Source organism: Mauremys reevesii, linkage group 11, assembly GCF_016161935.1.
Source record: "Mauremys reevesii isolate NIE-2019 linkage group 11, ASM1616193v1, whole genome shotgun sequence".
In the NCBI taxonomy this organism is placed as follows: Eukaryota; Metazoa; Chordata; order Testudines; family Geoemydidae; genus Mauremys; species Mauremys reevesii.
In genome coordinates, this window is record NC_052633.1 from 21,540,358 (window position 1) to 21,567,282 (window position 26,925).

General features: G+C 43.7%; 1 protein-coding gene across 9 annotated transcripts in view; it reads left to right on the forward strand.

The window, feature by feature from the left end:
* The window catches only part of FTCDNL1 (formiminotransferase cyclodeaminase N-terminal like), a 110,562-nt gene that overhangs the window by 59,285 nt on the left and 24,352 nt on the right, over positions 1-26,925 (forward strand). The window contains exons 7-10 of one of the 9 annotated variants that reach the window (XR_005586306.1): positions 16,432-16,474; positions 18,849-18,981; positions 20,345-20,474; positions 22,235-22,990. The exons of 4 other annotated variants lie outside the window; for them this stretch is intronic. The gene's annotated coding sequence lies outside the window, so the exon portion shown is untranslated. Of the gene's footprint in view, positions 1-16,431; positions 16,475-18,848; positions 18,982-20,344; positions 20,475-22,234; positions 22,991-26,925 lie in introns of those variants that run through there. 4 more of the 9 variants (XR_005586305.1, XR_005586310.1, XR_005586307.1 and 1 more) reach the window with 4 other exon arrangements.

A 26,925-nucleotide genomic window follows, 5' to 3' on the forward strand; every position in this document is an offset into this window, starting at 1 on the left:
TGATAACAAGGTGCATCATAATTTGATTGTGAAAGAGCCCTACATTTTTGCTTAAGAAATATAAGAGCAGAAGTGCACTATTTGGATCAAACTTTCAAACTGATTTGCATGTTTGAATGTACCAATTCTGTGAATGTCCAAAATAGAGGGCACTTGAAATAAATTCAGATCTCTGTTGAAAAGTGCCAGATCCATACGGACATGCATATATGCAGCAGCATTCTTCATTTTCATTGAAAATGACTCTCTCTTAAAGAATTTTGGCATGTGGGGGGTTTAGGACTTTTCAAATAGAGCCGGGTGACAATTTTCAAATAGTTTATTCGTCAAAATGTGCAGTTTGGGGTCTATCAAAACTGTTCACAAATTCAACATGAATTCACTGAATAGTTTCAGCCGAAATTATTTTGTCGAGCTGGATTCGCAAAGGGACTTGGGTGCCATCCACAAAACTGGTGGTGATGTCACTTTCACCGTATACTTCAGTGATTAGAACACTCACCTGGGATCTGGAATGTTCAAGTCTCCACTCTGCCTGATTTGGAGCAGGAATTTGAATGTGTGTCTTCCACACTGCAGAAAAAGTGCCCTAACCACTGGGCAATGGGGTATTGTGGGGTCGGGCCCGTCTCTCAATATCTCCTGCCGAAGCTGTTCTACTTTATATAAATCGATATTCATTAATTGGGCCAGAATGAGAGAGTCAGAATGATTCTATAGCCTGATGATCAGGGCACTCACCAAGGAGGGATGGCACCTGGTTCCAGTTCAAATTGGAGATGGGAGAATGTGGGGTGGGAGAACAACAGCACCTCCTCCTGTGATGGTTTTGTGAGTAAGAAAAAAGCAGTTAAATACCCCAACAAGAAATGTTTATGTTGTATCAGGTCAAATGAAACCCTAAGTTTGATCCCAAACAAAAACATTTTGTTTCTCTGAGAAAACTGAAAAACTTTCATGTTGTGTTGATCTGAAATTAAATTTTTTTTTTGTTTGGGTAGTGAACTGAAACATCAGTGATTTACATCACTCTGTTCTCAGATTCTGCTGCATGAAAATAAAAAGAACAGTATGCAAGATACACAGATGGCAAAGATAATTTGGAGGAAGCAATTTTTGCTTTTCCTTCTGTTCCCACATTGTGAGCAGTCTACAACTTTTTCTAGCTTATTAATTATTCACCAAGTAACTTTTGGGGTTTCATTCGCAGTCTATAGGTCGTACACAAGCAGTTCATTGCATGTATCTGATCATTCAAAATTTGAGCTGTTTATTTCTGATTGGACATGTAGGTTACATAGCATATTTCTGTTTCCTAACTGGATAATCTTTACTCTTAAAAAAATTAGGTTTCAAGGCAAATATTTGGTTCTAAAATTCTCACTGTGCAAAGATTCCCCAATACTCACTTAGAATTTAGTTTTCATAAACATTCCTGTCAATAAACCTGATTGCTAGAATAACTGCAGGAAGTGGACACAAGTGAATTTGTTTAAAAATTCAAAGTGGGGTGTGTGTATGGAAAAATTTCAGTACTTTTCCCAGTTCTGCTTCTATCCATCTGAATCCGAAATAATGTAGCAATTAGTGAGATGGGTCAGATCCTGCTTTTTGTTCCAGTGTAAATGTAGAATAACCCCACTGGGTTCAATGGGATTACTCTGGATTTACATTGGAATAATTTATAGCAGGTCTACCAGCTTTTTTTCAAAGATTTGTACAGTATCATAAGTTTAAGTAATTCCACTAGAAACTAGCAGCTTTCCCTACTTTAAGGATTTGAAACCAGAGCCAATCCTGCAACCTTTATTTATGCAAGTAGTCTGTCCTTATATATGTGAGTAGTCTCATTGTCCTAGAACTAACTTTCTCTCTCTCCCCTACCCCTAAAACTTTAAAATGCTTTTTTTTTCTTTAAAACTCAAATTTACCAGGTCACGTCTTCATAATGCAGGCCAGTGCTCAAGATCTCCTAGGTATTTTGAAAAACAAGCAAACTAGAAAACGACTGAGTGATATAGTCACAAATACTTTGTTCATGTGCAGCTCATGGACAGTAGTGGATTTTCAAAATTGTGCGATGCTGCATACTGTTTCAAGCTCAAGCTTTTACCAAACACACACACACATTCATATTTTGAGCAGACTTAAGGTAAATTTCTCTTTGCTCTTTCACACTATGGCTATTTGTTGCATGTCATTACATGTGCAGAACTTGCTCTGACATCAGTGGAATAAGTAGAGAGAACTCATCAGAAATCTGCAGTGTGGACTGGAGAGGAGGATTTTGCTTTCACCATATATTGTATGGTTCTACAGCAGTTAACAGGATAAATTATAGTGGATCTTTATTTAAAAGTAAAGTCCTGTCTCCTCTGCATGGCCATCAGAGATTTCCTGGCACTTTATGAGAGTCAGAGTTTCTCTAGCAACTTGGCCAAAATTTCACTGTTGTGCAGTATGCTGTGTGTTGGTCGGCTGCTGTCCTCCACTCCAGAGGCTACATTATACATGAAGAATATAGTCCTGAGAAGTGCTGAGTGCCCTCAAATCCCATTGACATCAGTTGGAGTTAAGAGCACTTAACACGTCAGTAAAGCACTTTAGGCTGCTGTGGGATGAAAGGCACCATGTAAATACTGTTCGTTCTATGGATGCTTGAAAGCCACCGCAGTTTTACCAGGCTACAGTCTGTGAACTCTGAAGGATTGTTATAATGTATTGGGTTAAAAAAAGCAGCTTGATTTATATGATGTACCCTATCTGCTGGGTCAAATGCATATATAATAATTTTCTAAATGAGTACAAGCACCAAAACATGTATTTGTGATATACTGGAGGAGCCACTGCAGTGTCCTGGCTGAAAAAGGGCTAAATATGGCTTTAACCAGATAAACAGCATGCTTTCTTAAAATGCCTTAATTCATATTTACACAAGCTTAAATGCATATTTACACAAGCCTAAATTTATAGTTGTCTCTCAAAATGAAATGCCTTGCACTTAATTTTTTGTGTGCTGGGAAAACCGAGTCAGATTAAATGTAGCCTACATCTTATTTAACCAGAGGCGGGAGAGGGGATTTGCAGCTCTAAGAGAAAACAGAAGATGCATGATTGAGGCTGAGGTTTTTGCACATGTGGGGGGGGGGGTTCCTCACTACATGGTGACCCTCTCTTTGGCCTCTGAGAGCTGGGCACAGCAGCTGCTTCTGGAGTCTGTCCTCACTGCCAGGATGGTTGTGTGAGAATAAAGGTACGTCTACACTACGGGACTATTCCGAATTTGCATAAACCGGTTTTGTAAAACAGATTTTATAAAATCGAGTGTGCGTGGCCACACTAAACACATTAAATCGGTGGTGTGATTTCTGATGCACTGTGGTAGCTACTCCGTAGCTATCCCATAGTTCCCGCAGCCTCCCCGCCCCTTGGCATTTCGGGTTGAGATCCCAGTGCCTGATGGGGCAAAAATCATTTGGTTCTGGGTACAGCCTCACCTCCTCCCTCCCTGACAGCGGCAGACAACGCACAGCAAGCATGGACCCTGCTCAGCTCCATACCGCAATCGTGGATGTTTTAAACACCTCGCGCACTCGTGCAGTATATGCTGAACCAGGACCAGTAAGAGGCGGATCGATGACAGTGATGAGGACGTGGACACAGAATTATCTCAAACCGCTTTGGAGATCCTGATGGTAATGGGGCAGATTCTATCCATTGAACGCCGATTTTGGGCCCGGAAACAAGCACTGACTGGTGGGACCGCATTGTGTTGCAGGTGTGGGACGATTCCCAGTGGCTGGGCACTTTCATGGAACTTTGTGACTTGCTTGCCCTGCCCTGAAACGCCAGAATACCAAGATGAGCAGCCCTCACAGTAGAGAAGCGAGTGGCGATAGCCCTGTGGAAGCTTGCAACACCAGACAGCTACCGGTCAGTCGGGAATCAATTTGGAGTTGGAAAATCTACTGTGGGGGCTGCTGTGATGCAAGTAGCCAAAGCAATCACTAAGCTGCTGCTACGAAGGTTGTGACTCTGGGAAACGTGCAGGCCATAGTGGATGGCTTTGCTGCAATGGGATTCCCTAACTGTGGGGCGATAGATGGAACCCATATCCCTATCTTGGCACCGCAGCACCAGGGCACTACTTTTCAATGGTGCTGCAAGCACTGGTGGATCCGTTTCACAAACATCCACGTGGGATGGCCAGGAGGGTTCATGATGCTCGCGTATTCAGAAGCACTACTCTGTTTAACGGCTGCAGCAAGGGACTTACTTCCCAGACCAGAAAATAACAGTTGGGGATGTTGAAATGCCTGTCGTTATCCTGGGGGACCCAGCCTACCCCTTGATGCCATGGCTCATGAAGCCATACACAGGCAGCCTGGACAGTGGTCAGGATCTGTTCAATTACAGGCTGAGCAAGTGCAGAATGGTGGTGGAATGTGCATTTGCAGACCTCAGCCAAACCAATGTCCCCTATGTTATTGCTGCTTGCTGTATTCTCCACAATCTCTGTGAGAGTAAGGGGAGACCTTTATGGCGGGGTGGGAGGCTGAGGCAAATCACCTGGCCGCTGATTACGCGCAGCCAGACACCAGGGAGATTAGAAGAGCACACCAGGATCAGAGAAGCTTTGAAAACGAGCTTCATCAATGGCCAGGGTACAGTGTGACTGCTGTGTTTGTTGATGAACACCCAACCCCCTTGATTGACTCAGTCCCTGTAAGCAACTCCCCCTCCCCCTTCGAGTACAGCTTACTTATGCAAATAAAGTCACTCTCATTTAAAAAGCATTAATTCTTTATTTTTTCATTATAAAAGAGGAGAGAAGTAAGGGTGTGCTTTGGGAGGAGGAAAGGAGGGATGGAGAAGGCCATTAAAAAAATTCAGAGTCATCCTTCTGGTTGGGCTGTCCACGGGGTGGAGTGGGGAGCCTCCCTCTTACACGTCTGGGTGAGGAGGCTAAGGAACATGGTGAGGGGAGGGTGGTTATACAGGGCTGCAGCGGCACTCTGTGATCCTGCTGCCGTTCCTGAAGCTCCACAAGACGCCGGAGCATGTCAGTTTGATCACGCAGCAGCCCCAGAGTTGCATCCCGCCACCGCTGATCTTCCTGCCGCCACCGCTGATTTTCCTGCCGGTCTTCCTGCCGCCACCTCTCATCTCGGTTGTCCCTCCTGTCCTCACGTTCACTGGCCTCTTTCCTGTAATTTGAAACCACGTCCTTCCACTCATTCAGATGAGCTCTTTCATTGCGTGTAACTTCCATAATATCTGAGAACATCTCATCTCGCGTCTTCATTTCCTCCGCCTTATCTGTGCTAGCCTTTGGGATGGAGGAGGCAGCTGCATGAGGGAGATAAATATTTAGAAAGATACATTTTACAGAACAATGGTTATACTCTTTCACAGTGAAAAGCACTATTCACCTTACATAGCACATGTGATTTCCCTACAAGGTCGCATTTTTCATCTTAATAGTGACTGCTTGCATCTCTGGGGTTACAGATCTCACAGACACAGGTCCAGGCATCAGGATTCAGCTTGCATGCGGCCATGGTAAGCCACTGTCTCAGTGATTTACCTCCCCAACGCATGGCTAATACCACGCTAGCTCCTGCTAATCAACAACCTTCCTCCCCACCCACTGCTTGTCCGGTAGCTTGGGAAGATCGCCGGTGACCAAACAGAAAAGATCATCGGCATTTCACCCCTCCTCCCCGTGCAGGAAAGTGTTTTTAAGCTGCTGCATTCCACGAACCCAGTAGAAAAATGGCCACCCCCCTTACTTAAATTCCTGATTTTTAACCAGGTTATCCTGAACGATATCACTTTGCTGAGGATAACAGAACAAGATAAAGAGCGGATGCTTCTTGAATGCCAGCAGTCCCGGGACCATACGCTGCGATGCTTTGCCACGCAATGATACCTGATTACTTGCTACATGCATGGCATGGTAAAGTGTCCTACCACGGTGGGCAGAACAAGGATGCCTTGCCCAGAAACCTTCTGCAAAGGCTTCTGGAGTACCTACAGGAGCGCTTCATCGAGATGTCCCTGGAGGATTTCCTCTCAATCCCGGACATGTTAACAAACTTTTCTAAGTAACTATACTGTCTGCGAATGCATCCCAAGTCCTCAGGGCAAATCAATCATTAAAAAAGGCTTGCTTAAAAAACACTGTTTGCTATTTGCAAAGGTACACTCACCAGAGCTCCCTTCCAGGGCGTCATTCTCTGCAATAGTTGCTTGTGAGGGCTGGGAGCAGGGTAATTCCGTCAGGGTGATCAAAGCTCCTGGCTGCTGGGGGTCACGGAGTGCTGTGTGCTCTGCGAGGTCTTCCTCTTCTTCTTCCTCTTCATCTTCCCGTCTGCATAATCCTCAGACATGGCAGAGATTACAACCCCACCTCGGAATCCACAGTCAGGGGTGGGGTACTTGTGGCGCAGCCCCTAAAATTGCATGCAGCTCAGCATAGAAGCGGCATGTTTGGACCTTCCAGTTGCTTCTTTGGTTTTCTGGTAGGCTTGTCTGAGCTCCTTAACTTTCACTCTGCACTGCACGGAGTCCCTGCTGTGGCCTTTAGCAGTCATAGCCTTAGAAATTCTTTCAAATACTTTTTCATTTCGTCTTTTGGAACGCAGTTCTGTTAGCACTGAATCCTCTCCCCATATAGCGATCAGATCCATTACCTCCCGAGCGGTCCATGCTGGGGCTCTTTTCGATTCTCAGGAGACTGCATTGTTAACTGTGCTGATGAGCTGTGCGTGGTCACCTGTGCTGATGAGCTGTGCGTGGTCACCTGTGATGATGAGCTCTCCACGCTGTCGAAGCAGGAAATGAATTTCAAAAGTTCGCGGGGCTTTTCCTGTCTACCTGGCCAGTGCATCCGAGTTGAGAATGCTGTCCAGAGCGGTCAGTGGTGCACTGTGGGATAGCTCGGAGGCCAATACCGTCGATTGCGGCCACACTAACCCTATTCCGATATGTTAATACTCGGGCAGGAGTACAGAAACCGATTTAAAGAGCCATTAAAATCGATATAAGGTGCCTCCTAGTGTGGACGGTTGTGGCGTTAAATCGGTTTTACACTCGTAAAACCGATTTAAACGCCTAGTGTAGACCAGGCTTTAGACATCGCATACGAATTTCTCTTTCCCAGACTGACTCCCACAGGCTCAGTATCCTGTCTCCATCAGTAAGTTCTTTCCCCCTCTTTGAAGTGGTGTGAGATGTTAGCCACACATGGTTTTAACCTGAACTTTAAATTTCCAGACTTATCTGTCCATATTTCTAACATGAACTGAATTTTTGAATGTAGGTGTGATGGGGTGTGCTCCCCACACTGGCCCTGCCAGAGCTGACTTGGACCAGGTGTGCCCAATCAGTTAATTAGACTGCAGAGGGAGAAGCTTTAGGCTGGAGGCAGCTAATTAGAGAGACGCTCACCTGTGAGAGACAGGCGGGGCTTCTAGAAAAGACAGGAAAATGGAAACACAAGGGGTAGTGGGGAGAAGGCTGCAGTCACTCTCTGGGAGATGGGAGGAGTGTTTGAGGGGTTACAGAGACAGTTGCCTGAAGTTTCTCTCTGGGAGGAGGGAGTGAAGAGACTGGCAAACTCAGAGGAGTGGGAAAGGTCAGGAGGTATGGAAGTGGCTCAGGGAAAGGCAGCAAGGTGCAGGGAATGGACCTTGGCTGCTGTGTAGAGACTCCCTGAGCTGGAACCTGGAGTAGAGGGTGGGCCTGGGTTCCTCTGCCAGCCTGGCACTGTGAGGCAGTGAAACAGAAGACTGCCTGAGACTGCTGGAGAGTACAAACCTCAATGCACGCAGCCCCTGCCGCAGAAACCACACTAGTGACCTGGCTGGAGGGGATGAGTCACGGAGAAGACAGCTGCAGTTCCTGAGAGCGAGAGGGGGCTGCGGAGGAGAAACTGATGGGGTGTAACCAGTGGAAGGGGTGTTGGCCTGATTGAGCTGATCCCCAGAACTGCCAGGAGGTGGCACCATCCAGCAGTAAGTAGAGCACCCTGTTGCAGTAGGGCTCAGTCCTGCATTGTCCATACCCCTGTATCTTGGGGTATGTCTACATGTCGATCCAACGGGGGTCGATTATCTCATCTAGTCTAGAGGTGATAAATCTACACCCTCCCCAGCGTAGACCAGGTCTTAGTTTCCTCAGCAGAGGTTTATTTCTGCATCAGGCCCTTCAATAGAATCTTGTGACTCAGGATTTGGATTCTCTGAGTTTTGCAACCAGGCCTACGGTGTTGATGGCTGATGCGGGCATTGCTGTAGGATGAAGGAGAAAAAGGCCTAATAAGCACAAGGCACAGCCCTGGTCTCAGTGAAATCAATGCAGTATTTGGTGTTGACAATGACAGGAGCAGGACCAGATCACCAGGGAGTATAGAAAGATGAAGGAGATCGGAACAAGACGGTGTCTGATTTAAATGTGTGCCCTTATTTGCTTTTTGTTATCATAACTTCACTAGTCACCCGGTTGAACCACGTCCTAGCAGCAGTGCGAGTGTGTGGTTTGACACAGCAAAAGGAATGACAATTACATTCATATTCTCTATCTTGGTTCCTTTAATCTACACCCTGTGGGGAGAGGCAGGGCTGGCGTGAATCACAGAAACCCTTTTCTAAAGAGGAGATACTGCAAACAGTAAAATCAAATATAAAGAGGACAAATATAAACAGCCTATTTCATTTCTGGATAGAGGCAATGTTATTTGTCTTTGTACTTAGTGACCCTGTTATGATAAGATGTGCAGCTCTATGGCCCTTTCACTGTCATTTGTCTAACTGACACTGGGTTTGGCCCTGGATCCCGTGCACAATCTATGAACCGTGGTGGATGTTTGCAGGGGTTCAGAGTGAGGTGGGCAGGAACAACAGAATCCCTCTACACTGGCTATGCAGCTCTCCTTCAGCTGTAGCCTGAGGGCTCTAGTAGCCCCAGGGCTGCCGTGCCCAGGATATGTGGGGTGTGGCTACCAGAGCTGCTTGTGCGTTCAGTCCAGTGCCAAGGATCAGCACCAAATCTATTCACCACCCAGGACTGCCCGGGGGAGGGGGGGCAATTTGCCCCGGGCCCCACAGGGCTCCCACGAGAGTTTTTCGGGGCCCCTGGAGCGGGGTCCTTACTCGCTCCGGGGCCCCGGAAAACTCTTGCAGGGCTGGGCCCCCGGAGCTTCTTCCGCTCTGGGTCTTCAGCGGCGGATCCCCCACCGCCGAATTACCGCCGAAGCGGGACCCACCGCCAAAGTGCTGGGTCTTCAGTGGTAATTCGGCAGTGGGGGGGCCCCTGCCGTGGGTCTTTGGGGCACTTCAGCGGCGGGTCCCGGAGTGGAAGGACCCCCCACCGCCAAAGCGGAAGGACCCGCCGCCGCCGAAGACCCCAGGCCCCCTGAATCCTCTGGGAGCCCTGTCACCACCTAGGGCCTATGTAAGCCCCCTTGGAACTTAAACAGTGCATAGACCTCACTCCCTCAGCCGAGGGTTGAGTTTAATACCTAATGCAGTGGTTCTCAAACTTTTGTACTGGTGACCCCTTTCACATAGCAAGCCTCTGGGTGTGACCCCTCCTTATAAATTAAAAACACTTTTATAATGGTGTTATATACATTTATATATGCTGGAGGCAAAGCGGGGCTTGGGGTTGAGGCTGACAGCTTGCGACACTCCCCATGTAATAACCTCACGACCCCCTGAGGGATTCTGACCCTCAGTTTGAGAACCCCTGACCTAATGCATAAAAGTGGAAAGAATTTATGCACACTGTGGGCCTGGTTCCGATCTTACTTTAGTGCAACTCCACAGACTTCAACAGTTACACCCGATTCACACTGGTGTAAATGAGAGCAGAATGAGGCCTCCTATTGTTCTCCGAGTGCTGTATCTCAGTGAAACACGGAGCCTTGCAAATGCATCCGTCAAAAATCTACTCCCCATCATCCTAGTCCTGGAGGGGGCTGTGTGGATGATTCCATCTGGGAAATGTCACAGTGGATAAAATAAATATACTTTATTGTTTAACACTGAAAGCCAGTTTTGGCGTCCTCCACTAGCCACATCTTTTAGAAGCATAATTGTAATGGGGTGCTTTGCTTTGCTAGACTGTGAGTGATACACTCCATGGTTTTGGTGTCAGAAGGATAACAGTGGGAGGGGAGCCAGCCTGCTGGGCTGATGGCTTTTCTATTTCTCTTTCTTCTCTAATTGTTTACCCCTTTTTCTCCCAAAATAAACTGGAAATGGTAAAGAAAATGTACTATTACCATTGCCATAGTGGGTTTTTTAATGAACTCCTTCCACTCCCAGTTAAAATATGATGAAGAGTTTCCTCAATTTATTTACATATGAAGCCTATTAGGGCAATGGAGTTAGATTCAGACAATATTCCACAGTCAGGAGAGAGCATCCAGCCATAGAGAGTCTCATCAAGTCCCTACTGACTTCTTGACTTCAGATTTAGCACGTTTATACATCAGGGACCTGATTCTTCATTCAGTCACACTAGTTATACCCTCTTGTAGTTTCATAGACTTCACTGAGGTTATTCCTCCTTTACACTGGGGTAAATCAGAGGAGAATCAGGTCCTGGGTTATCAAACTTACTTGAGCAAATTAAAATAATGGGTTTCTCCCTTCGTTATGATCACGGCTCGTGTTTTCTTTTTCAGTGCTTACAAGTGCTGAGAATTGATATAACTGTTACCTGCTGCTACCTCTGTTTCAGCATAAAACCTGCACTGTACCTCTAAGGTCTGGTCTACACTATGGGGGAGGGGGGGTCGAACTAAGGTACGCGACTTCAGCTACGCGAATAGCGTAGCTGAAGTCGAACTACCTTAGTTCGACTGACTTACCCGTCCAGACGCGGCAGGGTCGAACTCCGCAGCTCCAAGGTCGACTCCGCCACCGCCGTTCGCGGTGGTGGAGTTCCGGAGTCGACCGGAGCGCGTGGGGAGTTCGAACTATCGCGTCTTCGAACTCCGAGAAGTCGAACTCACCGCGTCGACTCGCGTGGTAAGTATGGACCTACCCTAAGTTAGCATTTCTCAAATGCAGCCACTGTGGCCGCATGCAGCCACCAGGGACTTTTCTTGCGGCCACAGCCTCCTGGGCAGTGATTTGTGAGGGGAGTAGCTGTGGCCCCCTCCCCCAGGGCTGTGCCCACCAGAGAGAGAAAATCTGGAGGAGCACACAGCCAATGAGTTCCCCACCTTCCCAGGGCCGGGCAGGTGGCAGGCTCCAGCCATGGGGCTTCAGGCTCCATTCCCTGGCTGTACGGAGGCGAGCTCTGGCTCCACAGTCACTACCACCCCCATAACCCCTAGCCCTTGCTGCCTCCATATCTATCTTCCCGTTCAGGGCTTAATTTGTCCCCAGGTTTGCTGAGGCTGAGTTAGTCTGCTGTGGAAAAGTGATACTTGTATGTTTATTAATATCACTTTTCACAGCAAACTTAGTAACTAGCAAGTCTTTTTAAAGGAAAGCAAGCAAAAGACATAAGAAAAAGGACAAGAATGTGCAAAAAACCTTATTTGTGTTTCTATTCTATTTAGGTGGAGTAAAGAATAGCGACAACTGTACATTATTTGTATTGAATCTGCAAAACAAAAAATCCTACATAAATTACAGTGATTGGGACATGCATATGTGCATATTTATTTGTTTTTCCTAAAGTTAATTAAGTATTTTAGGAAAAATTGTCAGAGTGGCCACCAGCAAGAATTGGTGGCTGTGCTCTGAGGCCACCAAAAAATTTGTTGAGAACCCCTGTTCTAAGTCACCCATCACTGTCACAGTCTGGGTTATGGGTTGGGAGGGAGCTAGATGGGTCTCTAATCACCTTAATTTTCTCATTTTTCCCCCACACCCTGCAAAATCAATGTGCATTTCAGGGGAGGTCCTAAGTGGAGTTATTCTGTGCTCTTGCTTTCATTGCTGCTGAGATGGTTCACTGTGGAATCATGTACATTAGAGGGCAGCAGCTGGCTGCTAATGTGGGAGTCCTTGTCCCTTCATACATTCGCATTATCCTGAATTTGCTCTTGTCTTGCCACCCAGTCGCTAAATGAGGAGGTCTGCAGAATGTGCAGAAGAGCAGCACGTGCAGAAGAGCAGCACGGTCCTGTGACTAGCTCAGTGGTTTCAGCATTGGCCTGCTAAACCCAGGATTGTGAGCTCAATTCTTGAGGGGGCCATTTAGGGATCTGGGGCAAAAATCTGTCTGGGGATTGGTCCTGCTTCGAGCAGGGGGTTGGACTAGATGACCTCCTGAGGTCCCTTCCAACCCTGATATTCTATTATTCTAAAGAGACCCTCAAAGCTGTAATGATTGGCCTCCATGCAGTTAGCTGACAGGAGCCCTGTATTTAATTCCTTTATAAAGAAAAATAAATATTAGATCCACTCAGCTCTAATAACATGTTCTGACATCTTGTGGCAAGTCACTTAAGGAACACTGGCTAGGTTTAAAATTTTAATGTATATTCTTACTTTATTACTAACTCTGTGGGAAGAGAGAGAGAGACCCCGTCAGGACTCCTGGGTTCTATCCCAGCTCTGGGAGGAGAGCAGGGTCTCGTGGGTTACAGTGGGGAGCAGATACATCTGGGTTCTATATAAGGACGTCAGAACGGCCATACTGGGTCAGACCAAAGGACCATCTAGCCCAGTATCCTGTCTTCCAATAGTGGCCAATGCCAGGTGCCCCAGGGGGAATGAACAGAACAGGGAATCACCAAGTTGCCCTGTTGCCCGCTCCCAGCTTCTGGCAAACAGAGGCGAAGGACATGCAGAACGTGATGTTGGATCTCTGGCTAATAGCCATTGCAGGACCTATCCTCCATTAACTTATCTAGTTCTTATTGGAACCCTGTTATAGTTTTCGCCTTCACAACATCCCCTCACAAAGAGTTCCACACGTTGACTGAGGAAATTTTTGTTTTTGTTTTTAAGTCTGCTATCTATTAATTTTCATTTGGTGACCCCTAGTACTTATGTTATGTGAAGGAATAAATAACACTTCCTATTCAATTTTTCCACACCATTCATGGATTTTATAGACCTCTATCATATCCCCTCTTAGTCATCTCTTTTCCAAGCTGAAAAGTCTATTTAATGTCTCCTCATACCGAAGGTGTTCTGTACCCTTAATAATTTCTGTTGCCCTTCTCTGTACCTTTTCCAAATCCAATATATCATTTTTGAGATGGGGTGACTGAATCTGCATGCACTATTCAATATGTTGGCATACCATGGATTTATATAGAGGCAATATGAGATTTCTCTTATGTATCCCTTTCCTAATGATTCTCAATATTCTGTTAGCTTTTTTAATTGCCACTGCACATTGAGCAGATGTTTTCAGAGAACTATCCACAAACGACTCCAAGATCTCTTTATTGATGGGTTCAGCTAATTTAGACCCCATCATTTTCTATATACAGTTGGGATTATATTTTGCCAAGTTCATTACTTTGCATTTATCAACATTGAATTTCTTTGTGGGGTTACATCTTCCCTATGCTGCCTTGGTGGAAAGTTACAGCAGCAGGACAACAAGAACAGAGGAGTTAGATAAAGTTGTTATGAGAAAGTTGAGAACTGCCAGAGGGAGGCAGACGCCAGGTGGCCTAGCTGGGATGGTTTCAAGGTGATAAACAAGTCCATAAATCAGATGAGTTGCATGGGAAATGGGAAATCAGTAAGCAAAGGGCCATGCGTGTGAAAAGCGTGTGTATCGGACAAAGAACCAATCAGCAGCAATGTAATGTTGGTGTGTCTGACGTTTGCTAATATGGAGAAGCCTATATAATATGATGCATTGTACATAATAAACGACTTTGCTACCAATCACATTGATTGTTGGGCTCTGTCCAGTGCCCGCCTGAGAGGCACCGATGCAACATTTCTTATGACATTTTATTGCCTGGTCACCCAAGTTTTGTGAGATCCCTTTATAACTCCTCACAGTCTCTTTGGACTTAACTATCTTGAGTAATTTAGTATCATCTGCAATTTTTGCCACCTCACTGCATACCCCTTTTTCCAGATCACTTATGAATATGTTGAATAGGACTGGTCCCAGTACAGACCCCCACCCCATGGACACCACTACTTACCACTCTCCATTCTCACCTTTTATTCCTACCCTTTGTTTCCTGTCTTTTAACTGAAGTGCCTAGCAGTGCTTTCAGGATCATCAATTTACTTTAATGACAAGCCTTTGGTTATCCTAATCACCTGCCTCTGTTTATAAACAAACTCCTAGACCCAAAGGCTGTGCTGCTCCCAGCTTCCGAACTCATCACATATCACACTTAAGGGTATGGCTACACTTACAAATCTGCAGCGCTGGTAGTTGCAGCGCTGGTCGTCCAGCTGTGCAGGGCCAGTGCTGGTGTGTGGCCACATTTGCAGCGCTGTTGGGAGTGATGAATTATGGGCAGCTATCCCAGCATTCAAGTGGCAGCAACGTGCTTTTCAAAAGAGGGGGGTGTGGGGCAGTGTGACAGGGACCGGGCGGGGGGAAGAGAGAGTGGATTTTTGGAACTGACACTGTGCAAAATCAGAAAAATTTCCCACCCCCTTACTGTTAACTGCAAACAGCCTGCATCCAACATACTCTCTTTCCCCCCTCTGCCCCCTCCCCCTGTTTCTCTCAAGCAAAGCAAACACTCAACCCCTGTGAATCACGCAGGGAGGAGGATCTCATTTGATTGTTCACAGATTGATCACAGCAAACAGGAGCTGATAAGCAGCTCCGGTAGGTTCACAACAAAACAAAGAGAGGCTGCATAACAAAACAAAGGGAGTAATTTAGTTAAAAGCATTCTGGGATACACCCTTATACCCTGGAGGCCAATAACAGCGCTGGTGTGTGGCCACACTTGATGACCAGCGCTGCAATCCTTATTCCCCATGCTGAGTGAGGTGTACGGCCAGCGCTGCAGCCAGGGAGTTGCAGCGCTGGAAGTGCCCTGCAGGTGTGGCCATTTACTAATTGCAGCGCTGGAAAGCCTCCACCAGCGCTGCAACTCGCAAGTGTAGCCATACCCTTAAGCTGTTGCGGTTAAGAGCTCCGTCTGGGCTTGGGTGAGTAGACCTCCTCTATGGAACTTGGGGGAGGGAGGAGTGTTAGCGCCCTTGCCTGCCCCCCCTCCCCTCCAAATGGTGCCCCTGGGCCACAGGGAGTTAGGTACCCAACTCTCACTGAATGGCTTAACTTCCTTAGATCCCTGTGTGGATCCTAGCCTAAAATAACTTCCTTGGTTCTCTGCAACTTTGTCAGGTTGGGCCTGAGCCTGCTTCCACTGAAGTAAAAGGCAAAATTTGTATTGACTTCTGTGCCTTTGTACAGGTTATGTATATTATAGGTGCACAAATCGGGTTTATATTTAGCAACTTCAATATCAGTGAAATAAAGAGATCAGATTTTTTTTTTAAAGGCAGCTTTTTAACACAGTGGCATCTGAACAGTTTCCCTATACTTAAAACAGACGACAGCTCTGCCATCTCATCCACCACTCTGTGGTGAGTTTGCAAAGTTCCTTTTTTAATGGCAATAACTGAAAATCTCCCATAACTTCTTCTAAATTACACTGAAAAATGCAGCCCTCAGAGATTTAGAAAACACAAGTGAATCAGTGTCCTCAAAGTTAATGAATAAAAGAGCATTCCTGTCATCAACTTTTTATTAACTGAGCCTAGAACTACTTCTCTAGGGACTCTTTTGACTTTTTTTTTTTTTTCCAAAATTTAAGTTGAACATTAGGTTAATGGTTACAATATTTCACTCCTTCCCTTGATTCTGGGTTTTCAGACCATATGGTCCCATCTTTAAATAATTTTTCAACTGTTATATTAAACAGTAAAATAAAATTCAGAACAGATTTCCTTGGTTTTGAAATAGTCTTTTCTGTGAGCTTTTTTTGGGGGTGGGTAAATACAAGTCATAACCCGTCTGCTTCAGGTGCCATTACTAAGGCAGCTCTTATGTTAATGATTACTTACAGTACATGTTTCTCATGGAATTTAATGTTCAGTATGACACTTATCTTTTTATTTCACTAACTGAAATGTATTAATCTTTAAGGTTTTAATCTCCGATATCCATGATACAATGACATGCTGCAAATGACATGGGGGGGCCGGGGGGGAAAGCCTATTTATAAACATTCAATACAGTGTTCTTCATTAGACTTCATCTTATAGTCAAGAATGCTGCCTCTGGTTAATGCTATTTTGCTGTTACTGCTGTTGTGATGCTTAATTTTTAATGAAATTAAAATGTAGTTTCTTACTTTATTCCTGGAATATTTCAGATTCAATTCCATATGGAACTATACCGGGGCAGCATTAGGTTTGCATTAGTGCTATTGTATTCATCTCTTTCTTACTTTTTTTGCAGTCACTGAGGATTTAAAACGTGATCCTGTGACAGTTTAAATAAGGTGGGCATATAAATTGTATAGGTTTTGCAAAGCTGAAAGGTATTAAATATTTACTGGGTTTTTAGTCAAAAGATGCTAGTATAGTATAAAATGAACAGCTTAACAGAAAACATGTATAATAAGAATGAACTGCTATTGATCAGTAAGAAAAAATGGATTCACCATTGATCTAGTCTTGGCGGTGGGATCTGTGCCAGTTAATCAGTCTAAGTATGTGATTCAAAATCTCCATTCATGCATTAAAACCTGGAGGCTGGCATGAGATAATTGTTCAGGATACTGAGCATCAATATTTTTTTATTATTTTATAAATCATAATTGAGTCGTACTCACTTAAATAAAATCTGGATTTTTTTTTAATGTAGTCAAGGCTGAGGCAGCCTGAAAACACATGCTGCTTTTGCACTTAACTTTCATGTAAATACAATGCACCTATTTATAGTCGAGGGAGAGTAGGACTTAAATATACACATGGGAAGCAGCCACTGGGGCAGAAACAGGAGGTTACAGTAGAACCTCAGAGTTACAAACACCTCAGAAATGGAGGTTGTTCTTAACTCTGAACAAAACATTATGATCGTTTCTTTCAAAAGTTTACGAGTGAAAATTGACTTAATACAGCTTGAATCTTCCCTATGCAGAAGAAAAATGTGGCTGTTAACCATCTTAATTTAAATGAAACAAGCACAGAAACAGATTTACCTTGTCAAATCTTTTTTAAAACGTTCCCTTTATTTTTGTTGTAGTTTATATTTAACAAAGAACTGTATTTGCCTTTTGTTTTTTGTCTCTGCTGCCTGATTTCGTACTTCCGGTTCCAAATTAAGTGTGCGGTTGACTGGTCAGTTTGTAACACTGGTGTTTGTAACCCTGAGGTTCTTCAGTATATGTGAAATTGAGGACTGTGGGATCTAGGCTGACACGGCTTACAGGGTCCTTGTTTTGTTTTAAAACAACACAGGCTGCCGTTGCCTCAGTGACTCGGAAAACTGAGAAATGAGCCACCTGGATTATTTTATTCTTGTTGATTAAACTGTACACTAATGAAGCATTTAAACAAAAGTGTTAACTGAAGTCAGTATTTACACCCATGTAATCAACTAAACCTTCCTTCAAGCCACAGTCCATCATCAGAAAAAGACAGGCTTTATGTTTACTAACCCACCATGCGTGGGATGGTCACTTGGGGGAATTCCCCCAAAGTGTGCAGTAATCCTGTCCTCCTGTGAGACTTTCACAGCACATTTTTTTTGAGCCATTCATTTATGTCATCACCTAGCTCCTGGAATGTATCGCACAACAATAAAACAGTACTAAGCCATGCAGAGTAGAGTGACAGACAAGTCATTCCAATAAGGTTATTTAATGAGTACGAAAAACATTTGTCAATTCACAGTTGAAAGCTGAAACATTTTAATGCTTGTGCTTAGTGTAAATTGATGCCTTCAGAAGGTGTAACTTGGACTGTACCACCTTCACCATTTGACTAATTTTGGCAGGCAAAATCCATTTTTCCTTCACATTTCCATTTTACAACAGAAACAATCTGTATTTGAGGGAAATAAGGGCAGATCCTGAATGGGGTAAATTGTCATAGCTCCAGCCTGTGTTCCACCCCCAGATGGATGTCCAGCATGATAGAAGAAAACCAAAAATAACAATGCTTGCTGACTGTATTTCCATTACAGTATCTCTTATAGTATTGGGCTATACTGAGACATTGATTTAAAAAAAAAATTTATAAGCACAACTCATTGTTTTCAGTAGGGAGTTCTGCTTTAAAAAAAGTGGATATTTACCTCCACAGCGACTAAAGGGCCCTGCTAGTCTTGGGAAAAAACATGACTGGGGCTGTTACACTGCTAACTCACTAGGCCTTCAATTAATGGTAAATGTGCTTGATAAGAGAGACCACTAACAATAAAATCATATCTGTATTTTCCAAGAGAAGGGAACTAACATACTAAATGAACTTAGCATGTGATATAGCTGACTGCTTAAGTGGAAAATGTTTAAATGAGGATCTGCTAAAGGAATAGGCCTGCTCAGAAAATACCACTTTGGTTTTCACTGTGACTAGTTAAAGATCGTTTTGTTTTTTGGAAGTCAATGGTAGCTCTTTGCTCCATTTATTGGAGGGTGGCAATTCAGTAACTCTGCATCCTTTGTAGTCTGTGAAAGAAAGGGTTACACCTGTCTTCTCACATGAAAGACCTGGTTTAGTTTGCACCTAAAACTCATCCATGAGCCCAGTGAAAACCCCTGCTCAATGGGAAGCTGTAGTCCATGTAAGAAGGATGGAGATTAGTAGGGAAAATGTTGTTATGCCATTATATAAATCAAGATTTGCCCTCACTTGGAATATTGTGTTCAGTACTTGTCAACCCATGTCAAAAAAGATAACAGAAAGAGAGAGTCTTCAGGATCACCTGACAACATGATTGGAAGGCATGGACAGTTTTCCACAGAAGGAGAAGACTGGAACTTTTCATTTAGAGAGGAGACGAGTAAGTATGAACTGGTGATCCCTTCTGGACTTAATCTCTGTCTCTAAGAAGGTAGATGATAGATGTGCACAAAATAACGAATGGTATAAGAGAGGTCCATTAGGAGCTCCTATTCCCCGTTCTTGTCATACAAGAGGAGGCAGCCAATTAAACTGACAGGCAGCACATGTAAAATTCATAAAAGGAAATATGTAATTAACTGGTGGAACTCCCTGCTACAAGATATTGAGTCCAAGAGCTTAGTGGGATTCAAATGTGGGCCAGACTTTTCAGTGAATAATGAGAACAGCCACAGAAACAGTAGGATAAACATATGAAAGAAACCCACAAGCTTCAGGGCATAAGCCAACCGCTAACTAGCAGACATTAGGAAGAATATTTCACTAGGCACAAGTTAGAATCCCAATAATAAAAAATCACGGGCTAGCCACTTTTTTTTTTTTTAATCATTTGGTACTGGCCAAACTACCAGATCAGACCAGTGGTACATGTAGTTTGGTATCCTATGTTATATCTTTCTCCCTCTTTCTATATAATACCCTTTAAGAACTATCATTTGATTCTAGTAAATGTCACCACAGTTGTAAGGCAACCAAAATACAACAGTATATTTGAAACTACACTTGTCGATTCATATTACATTGATTTCTTAACAGCATGCTTCTTCTTTACATTTTTATAAGTTGGTATGACACTATCATGTTACATTAAAAATAAATGGGTGGTCTTGATGATAAATTTCCTGTTATGTATGGTAACATTATTAAATGTGTTAGTTCAACACATTAAATGACCAATTCTCTTTAAATTTTAGTGTTCAGCATATTTGTTTTGATAGTACATGTGGGAGCTGTGAGAACAGCCCTGCAAAACTACTTGATAAGTTACCACCGCAATTAAATTGTAGGGTTCTATAATGTTACATTTTCCCACTTGGCTTTTAATTCTGTTAACTGTCTCAGTCAACCCTATACCTCACGTATTTCAATATTAAACTTCATTTGCCTTTAGCTGGCTTGTTGCAGAGCAGGCTCAAACCCTGAATTTTAATGTGTGTTTGATGTCTTAACTCTTTAACTTGCCCATAATTTGGTTCCCCTGTGTCTCTCTCTGCCTAGGCCACTTACCTGTGTTACACAATGAGACAGATCCTCAGCTGATGTAAATTGTCAGAGCTCCATTGAACTCAATGATTTGACTGGAGCTATGACAGCTGGGTATCAGCTGTGGATTGACCTGTGTGTTGTGAACAGTGACCCACTGCATGGCTCAGTTTGACATAGAATGCAGCTTAGAAGAACATTCTTTAAAAAAAAAAAAAAAATCTGACAGACACTTTTTCTCCCACTTGTTTTGCTATCAGACCCTACAACAGTTAACCTGAGCCAATACCCAGAATGCTGAACCCAAGCAACGCTTCCTTCATGGAAATTATTTATTTGTATTGTAGTAGGAGTGGCCAGAGGCTGCAAGTCAAATCGGAGCCCAACGAGGTACTTTATGTATTCATAATAAAAGGTAGGGGCCTCCCCCTGAAGATATTGCAGGCTAAACAGACAAGACAAAGGGACAGAGAAGGGAAGTATCATTACCCTAATTAGACAGGTGTGGAAGAGATTGAGACCTGCCTAAGATCATCCAAAAAGTTTGTGGCACAGGAGCCAGGAATTTAGCCCAAATCTTTTGTGTCTCAGTCTAGTGCTGTAGTGACAATACAAAGAGATAAGCGTTCTTTAGAAACATTGTTAATACATGAATTCCAATAGTGACTTTCCTCTCAGGATTTGTTGACTTTATAAACAGGCTCCCAAAACTGCAGTGGGTAGGAAAGCAATAGGGCAGGTCTACACTGCCACTTAAATTGATCTAATTTACGTCGCTTAGGGGTGTGAAAAAGACACCCCGCCTGAGCGACGTAAGTTACAGCAACCCAAGTGCTGTCTGCACTGGTGCTATGGCAGTGGGAGATGCTCTCCCATCAACACTGAGTGTCTTCACTGAGGTAGCGCTTCCAGTGTAGATCTGCCCTTAGTTTCCCAATCCATTGTACTGTACTATGTTACATTAGCATTTTATGGACGAGGGACCTGAGGCTTGAAAGAGTTGCCCAGTGTCAGCAGTGCTATCAGATGCCCAGTATTCGTATACATTTGCCCATCTAGCACCATCCTGCCATAGCTTTCCTTTGGAAAAGGGAAACCTTTTAGACGAGATTAGCAATCCCATTTTGTTTGATCTGGACACACATCGATGCATGGATGCATTTAAGCAGCAGATGGCAACTTTATTAATTTTACACTGGAGAGGGGCACGACCACCCCCCACTTCCCCATACCAGGCATTTAAGTGGGTCCAGTGCAGCATTTACAGCACTCCTATCATATAGCCCATAACTCAGGATAGACTCTCCACTACCTACTCCAGGATTCCACTCACTCTGCTGAATCCTCTCCCAAAGACGATAGAAAAGGACCTCGGTCTGCAAAGACTTCAGGTCTCCCCTTTTCCCATATGCCTTAGATCCAGCAGCAAAATCTTTTATTTCTGGGTGCTGGCCCTTGTGGCCTTTTATCCACACTGGATACCAACTGCCAGTTGCAATGAACTAAGCATTGATATAAATTTCTAAATTCTGTTCCTATTGAGCCCAGCTGCCTCAAGGATGCTGTGAGGAAGACAAGAAAACCTATTAGACCTCTGCCAATCTGGCCTGAATGGGAGAAATTGCTTCCTAACCCCCAGCATCCTACACAGTTCCTGTAGTGGATAACTTTGGGGAGGTGCAGGGGACGGATGGATGGAGAGCTCAAAAAAACCCCTGGACAAATGTTTAAATTAATGATGATGGGGAGCAAGGACCAATCAGCTCCCATCTCTCAGCTGGCCAATGAGCAGTGGCATGCTCAGAGGGAGGTGGGCCCTACCCCTGCATAGGCTCCCACTTTCATTCTAAAGCTGTCTAGACCCTTGTGGATCCAGTCATGTCTCCCTTCCATTAAACTGGTGTGTGGCATTTTTAACAAAAATGGGTTTTAGGCCTGGTCAAATGTTGGAGTTGTATGAAATATTTGGTGTGAAATTAGAAGTACTTAAAATGTCTTAGTTTTGAGCTACAGCTGCCTCTACAAACGTGCAGTGTTGAAGTTAGAGCCTCTCTCACTGAAGTGGATTTCTTGCCGTGTACTTGGAATTGCATAGTTTTGTTTGTAACTGATCACATGGTATTTCCTTTGGTTTGCTTATTGGCTGTAAGTTCTGGCAGATCAGCCGTCCCCATGCTGGCTGTGAAGCAATGGCTGCAGTTTAGATACCTACTGTGCTTCATGGATTGCACCAGAAGTGACCATCCTTCCCAAATGCCAGCTCCGCGGCTGCAATTGTAGAAAAGCTATCCCCGCATAATCTCCCTGCGCCAATGAGACATGCCTGTTAGGGAGAGGAACTCCGCTCCTCCCCGTCTGCCCAGAAAGCAAAATTGGGGCCACCTCACCATTGCTGGGAACCAGCTCAGCAGCTGTGTCTGTGCATGTGACCTCTCCAGCTACTCTCTGAACTCCCATTCCTAAGCAGGCTCACTGAAAAGCTGACCAAGGGTCACCCCCTAGATCCTGCCAAAATCCTGGACCCCTCCAAGTCAGTCTTCAGGCCAAGGTATAGAACAGAGCAACTGATCTGGGATTGTTCAACTCACTCCTGGAAGAGGTCAGGATGCTCTTCAGCCTCGTTGCCTGGAGGAAAGAGGGAGGTGCTCAGATACCCTGGTGATGGACTTCAAAAGAACCTAGATAGCTTCTTAGCTCTGTGCCCTTGCAGCTGCGTATATGATACATATTTGTATGTGTTTCTGTGTTAACACGGCCAATCTGTTTTCCCAGGCTTTTTCTGGAAGGGGGTGGGTGTTGAGTGGGATTCTGAAGCTGATGGCTGGGAGGAGCCAGCTGTTGGCACACAGCCAGATTGTAAATGTTTTTGTTTGATTGTTGTGCAAAATCTAAAACATGTGCTAAGAAACGGGTGATTAATGCACTTAAAATAAATGCATCAATTTATGGAAAATCTGATCACCATGATTTGATTAATGCTCAAGAGAAAAGACAATACAACAGTAGCTAGCCAATTGTATTGCTTTGGGTTAAGCAATACAATTGAGAGACCATGGACCGGATCCTCAACTTGTGTAAACCATTGTGGTTCAAGTCAAGTAATATTTTGCACTGAAGATCTGGTCCCATGATCTTGTAACTGCTCAGTGTTCAGGCCAAATATTTGGGTTGTCTAATGTTTACAAAATGGTTTCTGTGCATAGATTGCGGCTCCAGGAAACGGATCTCAAATTTAATACTTTTACCCTGGTGGATTACACTGAAGCAGGAGCTGCTAGGAAGCATCCAAAACTATTTAAGAAAGAATACATGCTTTTATTTGGTGTCCAAATTCTGCAGGGCTTTCAGACAGTCATTTCTCATGAACAAACAGCCAACTCCCACTTTTCACCACTACATAAAGAACATTAGTATTCACTGTCTTGGAGATTAAAATAAAATATATTTAATCACTGGGGTCCTGATCCAACTCCCATTAAAGTCAGAGAAAAGTTTCCCATTGACTTTAAAGGGAACTAAGTTGGGCATTGGCCAAAACCCCTTAGTCCGGGAAATGGAGAAAATAATGTAGGCTGTTTGGAGTTTCTCAACGAAGGTACGTAGGACGAATTATAGATTTGGACTCTTTGGGAATTGGTCATGTTAATCTGTACTGTACTCATGTAATATTGAAAGAGCAAGACTTGGCCATGAGAGAGATTCTGCTTGAGTTGGTTCTTTAAGACTTTCATCCAAAGGGATCAAGGTAGTAAGACTTCGACTGACTTTAATGGGCTTTGGATCAGGCCCTTAAGTATTGAGAGTTAAGAGAGAGTTAAGAATTCAGTCATGAGAGTTCCTGTATTGGGAGATCTAAGTTTTTCTTCAAAACCAATTTAGTTTAAGGAACTCTTAAACCCTTCCCTTTACTTCCCTTGACCTACCATAACTAATTTAGGTTGGGCTTTTTGATATTCATCTCCTATTTATAGCATAATCCTTCCATCTGGAAACTTAGCACCAAGCCACAATATCGCTTTCTTCTTCTCCCACACGCAATAACCACAAATATTAAACACTTTTAAGGCCTTTTTCTTATGTTGCTCACCACACATTTCAGTAAATCATTATCAGTTTAGACTCCAAAGGAAAAACAGAAATCATTGCTGGAAGCTAAAATTCTTCTGAGATTTTTATTCAATATCGGAGCAATTAGATGGAACATACTATTAAGCAGCAGAAAGGACTTTTTTGCAGTCTAAACACGTAGTACAATAACATTAAATATCAGAATTAATAGAGTATCTGCTGGAAGAGAAGCTTTCTGTCTTTGATTCATTTTTTCCCCCTTTAAGAACATAAAAAGTCTATAATAGTTAGCCAAATATAGGATCTAATCCTGCAAACACTTCTGCACATGCTTAACTTTAGCCACATCAATTTAGGGCTGGTCTACACTAGAAATCTGCATTGATTTAGCTATGTCTCGGGTGAAAAATCCACACCCCTGAAAGACCTAGATATACTGACCTAACTCCCAATGTAGACAGCAATTCTTCTGTCAATCTAGCTACTACTACCTCTCAGGGTGGTGATTACCCCTTCAGTTGCCATAGGTAGTGTCCGCACTGTGGCACTGTAGCATTTTAAGTGTGGACTACTCACATAATTAAAATAAATGCATGCGTTTGCAGGTTAGAGGCTATACTGTGTGGGTCCTTGATGCACTAGTTAATGAGTGCACTTTCCATATTGTGTGTTAATAGATTACTCGTGCTTACTCAGGGCTTATCCAAACAATTTCAAGGAGTTCAGTTACAGGTGTGGATTTAGCTTAACTGGTGCAAACCTTAATATGGACATAATATCAGTTGAAAATTGGTTTTTATCTGCTTAATTTGCCCTGTAAACTTACCAATGCAAGGCAGACTGATAACCTGGTTTTAAATCAATACATGAGTGCCCACACATGAAGTTGGACTGGTTTAACTAAATCAATATAAATCACCCATTGAATTAAATTGGTGCAATTTTGTCTATAAACTGGGTCTTGAAAGGTTTCCTCTGCTCAGTTAGTAAACTCTTGAAGAAACTATTTAATCAGGACGTTCTACAAGAGAATCATCGTAAGTCTAGTGATATTTATTGATGATAATTGCTGCTTAATGTGGAACTAGTCTTGCTTAACTGGGGCAGCTGGAGGTGGTTTAATAGTGCTTAGTAGTATTTGTGTGTTTCATGCTGGTTTTGATAGTCTCTGAAACTATCTGCTTCTCACTGCTTTTGTCTCATCTTAGCTGTGATTATATGCAGAAAGTGAGTGAAAGTTTGTGGCATGCTTCGCCACTCCCTATTCCTGGTTGCTAGCTTCCTTCTCCCACACCAGCTATGAATGCTAAGCTACTATGCTGGGCATCCCACCTGCAGCTGCTCCTGGCACTGGGCAGGCAATAGGTTCAGTCCATATCACAGTGCAAGCACTGCCTCATCACAACAGCATGATTCTCTGCAGTAAATTGAGCGGCTCCCTGATGCTCCTGTGACAATTGGAATGGAAAAGATGGGGGTTAATATGAGAAATGAAGGGTGGATACAAACTGGTTAAAGAGGAGACTACAGCAGGTCATACTGAAAGGAGAACTGTCAGGCTGGAGGGATGTTACTAGTGGAGTTCCTCAGGGATCAGTCTTGGGACCAGTCTTACTTAACATTTTTATTATCGACCTTGGACGAAAAGTGGGAGCATGCTAATAAAATTTGCGGTTGACACAAAGTTGGGGTGGTATTGTCAATATGGAGGAGGACCGGAATATCATACAACATGATCTGGATGACCTTGTAAACTGAAGTAATAGAAATGGGATGAAATTTTATAGTGCAAGATGCAAGGTCATGCATTTAGAGATTAGCCAGAAGAATTTTTACTATAAGCTGAAAACTCATCAGTTGGAAGCAACAGAGGAGGAGAAAAACATGGGTGTATTGGTTGATCACAGGATAGCTATGAGCCGCCAATGTGATGCAGCTGAGAAAAAAGCTAATGCAGTCCTAGGCTGTGCAGCAGTTGAGGTATTTCCAGTAGAGACAGGGAAGTGTTAGTACTTTTATACAAGGCACTGGTAAGACCTCATCTGAATACTGTGGGCAATTTTGGTCCCCCAAGATTAAGAAAGATGAATTCAAACTGGAACAGGTGCAGAGAAGGGCTACAAGGATGATCTGAGGAATGGAAAATATACTTTAAGAGAAGGTTCAAAAAGTTTGGCTTGTTTAAGCCCAGGGGTTCTCAACCAGAGGTGTGCAAATCCCTCGGGTACTCAGAGGTCTTCCAGGGGTGTATCAATTCATCTAGATATTTGCCTAGTTTTACAAAGCACTAGCAAAATCAGTACAAACTAAAATTTCATACAGACAAAGACTTGTTTATACTGTTCTATGTACTATACACTGAAATGTAAGTACAATATGTGTATTCCAATTAATTTTTTTATAATGGTAAAAACGAGAAAGTAAGCAATTTTTCAGTAATAGTGTGCTGTGACATCTTTTTTTGGTGAGCAAGTAGTTTTTAGGTGAGGTGTAACTTTGGGGTATACCAGACAAATCAGACTGCCGGCAATGGCATGTAGCTGATCTGCAACTGCTAGCAGCAAATATCTCCAATGATTGGTGATGGAACACTAGATGGGGAGGGCTCTGAGTTACTACAGAGAATTCTTTCCCAGGTGTCTGGCTGCTGGATCTTTCCCATATGCTCAGGGTCTAACTGCTCATCATATTTGGGGTCAGGAAGGAATTTCCCCTGGTCAGATTGGCAGAGACCCTGAAGGGGTTTTGCCTTCCTCTGCAGCATGGGTCACTT